Source organism: Elaeis guineensis, chromosome 9 (genome assembly GCF_000442705.2).
Source record: "Elaeis guineensis isolate ETL-2024a chromosome 9, EG11, whole genome shotgun sequence".
Taxonomy (NCBI): Eukaryota; Viridiplantae; Streptophyta; class Magnoliopsida; order Arecales; family Arecaceae; genus Elaeis; species Elaeis guineensis.
This window is the reverse complement of record NC_026001.2, coordinates 74,678,442-74,688,869: the sequence shown is the minus strand read 5'-3', so window position 1 is coordinate 74,688,869 and position 10,428 is coordinate 74,678,442.

Genomic DNA, 10,428 nt, shown 5'->3' with positions numbered 1-10,428 from the left:
TATTGAGTTGTAAAGATCACACCATCACTTTCTTTTCATTTACGGTTGTGGGACACTAGTTTTGGATGGATTTGATTATAGAATTTGAGCGACGAAGTTATCTTATAGGTCTTGCATAATCTCTACGGCTTCACTTTGGGGTTCATGTGGCTTATCATGTGGTTGACCTAGATGTTGGGTTTAGGGTGTAATAATCAGCATTGATACTACCACTACCCTGCCGATCCTTCATGGTCGCCCCTTTGATGGCCTCAGCATCCTCAAACTCACCAACATAAAAGACTTGGGACTTCTCTCTGAGGTCTTTGCCATGCTTGCCTACCTCCACTATGGAACCATGGAAGCCATGGTCCGGATGGACTCATAGTAGTTAGATCATGGTTCTTATCTTTCATCTAAGACTAGGAGCTCAAGTCTTGGATAGAGGATGTGGACTAGATTTGTTGCATTGAATTTCACCTTTGCCATACTTTCAAGGGAGACCATAATGGCATCCTTAGGGCCAAGACCCTTTAAAACATACACTAACAATTTTAAAAAACACTATAGGAAAATGTGGTTTTTGAACTAAAGTCTGCCAACACTAGGAGAAAGCATCAATAATTTAGCCTCCATGCCATAGCATGCTGATGCTTATAAAAACCATGGAAACTTACCAATACTCACAAGCATTGGAAAGTTTAGCCCATGCTTTAATGATGCTTTTTCAATGAGTTTCGAATAGTGCAAGTAATGGATGATGCTAGTTAGCATGGTTGGAGACCATTTATAAGATGATGCTAATTATTATCTTCGAGAATCAAATACACCCTCCTCTTCTTTAGCTCTATTTTGCCCCTAAATTTACTTTTCAGTCCTAGCAATCTCTGCCAATCCCAATACATTCTCTTCCTCATCTGTCCTCCTCTCTCTCGTGTGTCCTCATCCAGCCTCCTCCTCCCCTGAGTGTCATGCTCCCCGCGCCCGCCCTCTCCCTCCACCTCCACCCTATTGTTTTGCCCCCAAATTAGCCCATTAGCCTTAGCTATTAGTCTTCCTGGATCTCAGCTCCTCCTCATTTGTCCTCCTCTCTCTTGAGCATTTGCATTTGACCTCCTCTCTTGAGCATCATTTGGCTTACTCCTCCCCACTCCTCCTTCCCCTGGCATCATCCATTGATGGAGCGTTGCCACCAACAATCGACTAGCTCCTCTCCTGAGCATCATGCACTAAAGGAGCACTGCTACCACCGTCAATATATCAACTTCTCCTCTCCTGAGCATCATCCACCGGTAAAAAGTTTTGTGGCTTATTAACTCTCTTTAGATGATTAATATGAATAGTTGGGTTCATGATTAAGCTATAATGCTATAATCATAGGAAAACAGTGATCTCAATTCAAAGATAGATATAGATGGTGATGAATTTAGCTACTAGAGTAATAATTAAAGAAAACAATGGCTCTTTCAATTGCAAGTCCTTTGAAGGAATTGGATTGTGTTACTGGATTACATCTAGACCTGATTACCAAATAGTTTATTGATTGTCATGATTGTTTTCATGCTTTATTGATTTTGAAATAGTTTGTTAACATCTTTGCCTATGGCATTATAAAATTTTGTCTTATTAGAATCAGGATTTCATTGTATTAATTACGGTATATACATGATTCTATTGTTTTTCTTTTTTAAATATGATAATACAATTATCCAAGGTGTCCTCATTTTGTTATGCCACATGCAGGAAATTATCTTTCATTTTGCTTCAAGAAGTGAGTCTGCATCCATAGCCAAATAGTAATAACGTGGATTATTACTTAAAAAAGTGATTACATGGATTACCTCATCACCAATATAACCATTATCCAAAACTAATAATATGCACGGTCACGTAGTTTTCAAAGAGAGGTACGTTGATTTGCAGCTCATGAGCAGCAGACCGTATGGATCAGATCCAAATAGTTCTCTTTAATCGACCAAGTGCCCTTTTGATTCCTTAGAAAACCTCAAAATTAGAATAGGGTACACCTCGATTCTTGGACCTGATATTACCTTTGATGGGGGGGAGGCAGGAAGAAACAGTCAGTATATGTTTGAGGGGATCTTTCGCGACCGTACATGCAATTACAGTTCTAGAAAAACATCGGCATTGGCTAGCCTAAACACTTACTACTCTCCATGAATTTTTGTGCGTAGGTAAACACAAACAGAACTAAAATTTTATTTTCAAATAAAAATTATGGAGTTGCCAGCTGACCAAATTAGTAAAGACTTTGGTTTCTATACTGAGTTTAGGTCCCACCTTCATATGATTTAGAAGACCGAGGGCATGTGGGAAGGGGGAGAAATAATGTTTCACTCTCCTGTTTTTACAACTTTCTTCTTCTGTTACCAAATAAACTCTTGGAATATCAAATGCTTTGATCCGTATAAAATAATTTAATTTTGATGAATTCAACTGCCTTCTTCAATACTCGTTGTAGTGCCAAGACATAATCTTGTGATGCTAATAAGCATATGACTTAAAAAATATGGAAATATTTATTTTCTATATAATAAAAATTTATTATAAAATTTATTTTAGTCTTTATAAAAAAAAAAAAACTTTATTTTAGTTCATGAAAATCTTGAAAATTAAATATTTGAAACTTACTATTTTGCATTTCAAACCCTTAACATATAAGTCATAATGAGTAATTTTTCTGTTAGGCCAAGGCTCATCTCTACATGTTTATTCGTAATATAAATTAAATTTTTGAGTGCAAAATGTTAAACAACTTAGAAAAATGAAAACAAATAGAGGACACGGGACACTTGTTAGCAACCGATGCAAATCCTAGTGATTGGCGGACCAAAACTAGCTCTCCAATCTCCCCTTCACATTTAAAAAAAAAAAAAAGAAAAAAATTATAGTGATGGTGTACCAACGTGGTGGTATTTGAGGGAGGGACACCTCGTTATTATACAAATAATATTTCTTCCCGTGGGGATGGAAGGACTTGGATTATTAGCGGTGCGGCATGATAGCACCATGACATCACGTACCTTTTTTTTTTTTTTGGGATAAAAAGGGAGGAGAGTCCCACCCGTTTCATTAAAATAGTGAAAGAATAGTGAATTAACATGCAGCTCATTATTCTTTAAAACTATCTAAATGGCATTTCCCTGCATGGAATAATATCAGTGGGCCTTAATTAGGTAGAATTGCGCCTTCCAGGATAATCTCGTCATTTGTTAAACATTATATTACATCATTATTTTTTCTTTTACAAATTGATTTAGGGCATGTTTGTTTAATTAATTTTTAAAAAATTATTTAAAAATATTTTATTTTCAATTCTAATTTCAACCACGAACCAAATATGCTAAGAAATATAGTCATTCCGGTATTCATCCCAATACATCCGATTCCGATGGTAAAACGCACCTTTAGAGCTGGAAAACATACTCTGAAAACCCATGACAGTGCTTACATTAGATGTAGTCTTAGCTTTCATGCCTCTCATAATAGATCTAGCCCAGGAAAAAAGCATTGCGGCCACGCTCAGCCCCACGCACACCACCACCACCACCCTAGTTACGCCAACCCCAACTCATTGTAGTACTTTGCTCACCATTTTTTTTGAGCGGAGCAGTATCAATCTGCTTCTGGACTAAATGGCATCCTTCCTAGAGGAATTTACCCTACACAAAACTAATATTCTAATTTCACAATTATAGAAGGCCAGAGGGCTTATTCCAAACATCAATTCCTATGGTGGTCAACCATAAAACCATTCTTCCTTAATAAAAGATTTGATGCTTTATGACAAGCAATAGCCCAACAACAAAATATCCAAGTCAACTAGGAATTTAACATCACCCAAATTTCACAAGACTAGCATATTCCAGCTAGCGGCATGGAGACGAGAGTCATTATAGACCTGGCCATAAAAGTAGTCACAGAGAGAGCGAGAGGGAGGGGGGGGGGAGAGAGGGGAGAGTCTGATGGTCTAGCTAATGGCCCCTCAAATCCGGCAATGGTCGTATGGCTGCAGCCGCGGCGGGGGGAGTTGCCAGACCGTGGAGGCACGCAGTTGCCGAGATAGGGCGGCCAGTGCCAGGATTGCAGGCCGGGCGGTTCTGGTCCAGGGCACTATTATCGATATGCGGCATTTGCTGGAGAAACCGACGGTGCGTCTCCGAGTCCAGCCGGAACTCCTCTGCGGCTTGGCATTCAGCTATGGATGCGTTGCAGGGCCTGATGATCTCAGCTCCATGGATGATGGAAAACAGAATACCACCGAAGAGAAGCACTACGGAAAGGAGCCACACTGAAGCTTGCTTTCCCTTCATCGTTTTCCCCTCCTCTTTGGTGGCTGAGGATTCCGAATCATCTCATGCTTTTATAATTAAATGCTTTCAGTACCCTTCTTGCCGTATGGGCAACGAGAAATTATTGCCTGCACCACGTCGAGGTAGACCAGCGCAAATCTTGGAGCATGTGTACGGTGGATAAAACGAAATCGGTAATTCGTGAAATACATGGGTTAATGTGGTGTGTTATCCACAATGAGATTTGGCTGGTCTCCTGGCCGTGGTCCACAAAATAATTTCTCATGGGCAAGGGGAAGAGACAATTGCATGCACATGGGCAAGGCGACCGAGCAGTGGCCCGTGTCATCACTCCTTTGTTTTATCTATTTATTTTTTTGATTGAAGTCATCATTCTGTTGTAGATTATTGTTATTTGGACTATAGTATTTAGCTAACCAGCATTTGCTTAGGATTTTTAAATGAAATAATACTGATTATGTTGACCAATATTAGCCATCATAAATATAGCAAAATAAGCAAAAAAAATAGTGTTGTTTAACAAAGTCATTGCTCACAATTTATGTTTTTGGTTTTGATATTAAATATTCACATTTGAATATTTACAAAAAAATTACTTAGTTTTTTATTTATACATAGTGATATTGTTGTACACCTACCAAACATTAGTCTTTTTATGCAATGCTTGGTAGAATAGAATGAGCTACGGTTTGAGTTGTAACCATCTTTCTTTTATGCCACGATTGTCATATAAATGGAGATATCATCTAGAAGTTTTCTTAATAATATAACATTAAACATGCGTACACAAATCAAGCTTCATCATATTGTATTGTAAGGCTTAATTGATTGTTTAGAGGATAAAAAAGATTATCCCAAAATTCCTATCCTTTTTTGATTTAAGGGATGAATTAACTAATTAAGACAAGTATGCATACATGCATGAATCTCAAAAGTAAAATGTCCAAAAATTGATGCAGAAGATATGTTGAAGAACTCCTGTCCTTTTTCCATATTAAGCTTTACATCATGATGAAGAAAAATCATCTTTTTCCTTTGTAGGATCTTCCAGATTTCATCAAATCTGGAGCGAAATAATTTTAAAAAAAAATATCCTACATTTATTTCAGATCTAAGTTCTAGATCTAATCTTCATATCTGATATTAAGTCTAAAATAAATCTAAAAGGGTGAGAAAATAAGTAATACCTCAAGGGTAATCTGATTACCCTGTAGATGATCTCAGCACAGCTCGAGGTTCTGATGTAGCCACGTAAGCGTCTGGCATCTACTGGTATCCACTCGGGAGAATCTGAAACGTCTTCTCCTCGCGAATCTACGCTCCAAAAATTAGATCTCTATCTTATTTGAAAGTGCTTCAGAACTCCTTCTGAAGTTGGAGTAGTAGCCTGTCGAAGATGTCCTGCAGCCTTCTGTTTCAAATGTCACCACACCTTGGATCTTTGCCAGATGGACGTCCAACTCTTTGGACGTGAAGAGGAGAGGAAGGAGAGCAGGGAGGATGTGGAGAAGAAGGGAGGGGGCGGCAGCTATTGGGTTTTGTGCATAAAATAACTTCTACCTCGAAATCCTAGGCATAGCAGGGTTTATATAGATCCTGTATGCTGCGTAGTGCCACATCATTCAACCAATCAGAAAATTTTAATAAATTTTGAAAAATTTTGATTGGTGGAGTGATGTCATCTAATCATATTAGATAAGAACCCCACCTTATCTCCAAAAGATGGTGTCAACATTGGATAAGCACAAATAGAGATGGCGCCCAAGAGTTTAAATTAATCAAGACTCTCCAATCCTTATCCACTTGGGCCGCCCACTTTAATCCAATTGGGCTCACACCATAATCTGATTATAGCACCCAATTTGATGTGACTTGGCTTGTGGACACTCCACAAAAATCATCCAATGAGCCCTCTTCAGTTTAAGACCCATATGTCAACTTTTGACAAATGTCCTAAAATGAAATTGACAGGTGACAGGAATTAGCAGGTGCTGTCTTAAATTCATCTCATGAATTAAGACAAGCCTTTTCTGAGCTGGACAAGCTTCATTTAGACTGAAAAATTTTTTTCTAAGGTTCTCTGGATGAGTCAAATCACATTTGGCTCAGTAGAGACAGAAAAATTACACGAGGAGAAAGTTAGGCTCAATCGTGTGCTAGTACGATTTTTTTGAACCTAATTGGATCTTATCCAAATCAATTGGGTTAGCCCAATTGATGACATCCAGATCCTAACCTTTGTTTGTGTGACCTAGTTAGATTTAATTCCATATGGTAATGAGACATGTCGTGATCTCATCATCGACATCATCGAAACTCCTTTCGATGGATCAGAACTCTTCTGATTCAGACAATTAGAATGATCGATCATCAATATCATTCAAATTGCTCTCAAAATCCATCAGTTACACCTAGCAGTATATGATGGCAACCCATCAAAACTGAAAACGAACCTCTCAGTGCAGCTACCTGTATGATTGAGTTCCTCTATCATGAGTCCCGACTGAATTTGGGTTAAGGTGAACTTGTCAAACCCAACATCAGTCATATGAATTAATCAATCGATCCGAGTCCGATGTGAAACTCCAATGGAAAACTCTTTTTCATTATTTCACTCTGCCATGGCCATGGGCTTAAGAACTCGATCTTTCGATCACCATAGGGCTACTCTCTCATCTACCGAGGTTGATAGATCCCATCTTGGTGCGACCTAGTTCCTACAATGAATATGCTACAGCCAATATACACCTCAGGTTCCGAATGGCTAGGAGATCAAGTTATGGTGTAGTCAAACTATAACACACTCTAGGTGAACTGTCGATGCACCTCAGGTCAAAGAACTAGACACACAACTGCAGCATCGAGCTAGTCATCGACGAGAAGGTAGACTTTCTTATGACTGCTCGATATGGTCACACTCAGTACTCTCATTCTCAACGAATATCTGTACTCTCGCTCCGATGTCTCCACACCGTAGACTCAAAACACATCTATCCTAAGAAAGCAATCGTACACCAACCTTCTGGATCGATCACCATCCTCGTGATGATCCTATGGTCAGGAGCTATTTATGAGTTAGTTATGTAAATTCATGTCTTAAATTTTCAACTCTTGAAAATATGAATTAACATTCCTACTAACTCAAAAGATGTATCATAGACAGAATGTGCACAATGTGATAGAAGAATAATCCTTTTATTCATTTATAGTTAAAATTATAAATTCAGCCGATCTGGCATCTAGGGCACACATCTAACAAACTCCCACTTGACCTAATGCCAATTGGCTACATATCTAAGTCCCATCTTCTCAAAGTGGGCTTTGATCTTCTATTGGCCCAATGGCTTAGTCAGCGGGTCTGCCACATTATCTATGGAGTCGACTCTCTTGACCTCGACATAACCCTTTTCGAGGTAATCATGGATCAGATGGAATCGCCGCTCGATGTGCTTGGACTTCTGGTGAGACCTTGGCTCCTTAGCTAGGGCTATGGTGCCATTATTATCGCAGTAAAGAGGTATGGCATCCGATGACATCACTCCAAGCTCTGCGGCAAATTTCTTGTACCAGAATGTCTCCTTCACAGTTTCCGATGCAGTAATATACTCTGCCTCCATGGTGGAATCTACAATCACCGTTTGCTTGGAACTCTTTCAGTTAACTGCACCACCATTACAAATAAATAGACTCTCAAATGTCGACTTTCGATCATCTATATCAGACATAAAGTCTGAGTCTGTATATCCCTAAATCTGGAGTTCTCCATTCCCAAAGACTAGAAACATATCCTTAATCCTTCTCAAGTACTTAAGGATACATTTCACAGAAGTCCAGTGCTCTTCGCCTGGATTTGACTGATATCTGCTTGTGACACTCACAGCATGGGCTATATCAGGTCGTGTACATAGCATGGCATACATGAGGCTCCCTATTGCCGAAGCATAAGGGATTTTGCTCATGCGTTCAATCTCCTCAGGTGTGCTAGGGCACATCTTCTTGGAGAGATGAATGCCATGTTTAAAAGGTAATAAATCTCTTTTGAAGTTTTTCATGCTAAACCTTTTTAACACCTCCTCTATGTACATCTTCTGTGAAAGTCCCAGCATCCTATTTGGTCTATCTCTATAGACCTTAATACCCAGTATAAAGGATGCCTCTCCTAGATCTTTCATAGAGAACTCCTTAGACAATCATACTTTGACTGAAGTGAACATAGGAATGTCATTCCCAATTAGGAGGATGTCATCTACACACAATACGAGGAAGACAACTATGCTCCCACTGACCTTTTTGAACACACATGATTCCTCCTCATTCTTGATGAAACCAAACGTTTTGATCACATCATTAAATGAGTATTCCAACTTCGAGATGCTTGCTTAAGTCCATAAATGAATCTTTGCAACTTTTGCAGATCCTGTGATCATCATCATTGGATGTGAAACCAAGCGGCTGTTCCATATAGATATCTTCCTCAAGATATCCATTTAAGAACGTCGTTTTCACGTCCATTTGCCATATTTCATAATCGAAATAGACTGCAATAGCAAGTAATGTGCGGATGAATTTTAGCATGGCTACAGACGAAAAGGTATCCTAATAGTCAATGCCTTCGCGCTGACTATAACCTTTCGCTACGAGCCTAGCCTTGAATGTCTCCATATTCCCATCTGCACCTATCTTTCTCTTGAAGATCCATTTACACCCAATAGGTACAATACCTTCAGGTGGATCTATCAAGGTCCAGACTTGGTTTGAGTGCATCGAGTCAATTTCTAATCTCATTACCTCTAACTATTTCTCGGAGTCGATATCTGATATCGCCTCGTCATAGGTCTTGGGATCATCACCATGAACCCCATTTTTCGTGAGAAATATTTTCTCTACATCCTCTTGTATGGTACCTAAGTACCTTTCAGGAGGATGAAAAATCCTAATCGATCTACGAGATGGAAGAGGTTGTGTTAAGACTGGTTCTGATTGATTTGGTTCCTCAGGTTCTTTAGCTCGTTGCTCTTGGGAGACATTCTCCTTGAGCTTAATTATTCTTCCAATGCCACCATCTTGAATAAACTATTTTTCAAGAAAAATAATATTTCGACTCACAATCACATTGTGGTCTTTTAAATATAAAAATAGTATCCTAATGACTCTTTAGGATATCCTATGAACCGAGCTCTAAAAGACCTGAACTCTAACTTGTCCGCCTGTTGTCTCTTGACATGAGCCGGATAACCCCAAATTCGAGATGATTCAGACTTGGCTTCTTATCATGCCATATCTTATACGATGTGGTAGGAAAGTTTTAGAGAGAATCCTATTCAATACATAAATTACTGTCATGAGACAATGTCCCCAAAGAAATTCAGGGAGGTCCATGAAGCTCATCATGGAACGGACCATATCTAATAGGGTCCGATTTCTCCATTCTGAAACTCGTTGAGTTGAGATTTTAGTGGAGTCCATTGAGAGACTATACCATTGTCCTTAAGATAGTCTAGGAACTCCGACTAGGGTATTCATCTCCTCGATCTGATCGAAGAACCTTAATGGACTTTTCTGTTTATTTTTCTACCTCATGTCTGAATTCTTTGAACCTTTTAAAAGCTTCAGACGTGTGTTTTATTAGAAATACATACCCGTACCTAGACATATCATCGATAAAGGTAATGAAGTAGATGTAGTTGCCTCTAGCCGGCACATCAAATGGGCCGCACACATCCGTATGTACTAGGGCAAGTAGGTCTATGGCCCTTTCCCCATGTCCCACAAAAGAAAGCTTGATCATTTTGCCTTGAAGGCATGATTCACAAACTGGATATGACTCAAAAGTCAACGACTCAATACTTCAATTTGTTAACCCTGTCTTCCGCTATATGACTAGCCTTAGGTGCCACAGATACTTATCATTTAGACTATCTCTAGGCCTTTTAATTCCTATGGCATTCATATTTTGCTCAATATTAAATATAGATACATCAATATGTAGCTGATAGAGACTGTTAATAAGAAAATCATCTGCAACTTTATTATTTTCATAAAAAATATTACAATGATCCTTATGAAAGCTAATCACATAGCCTTCTTGTGCTAAACATGAAACAGAAATCAAATT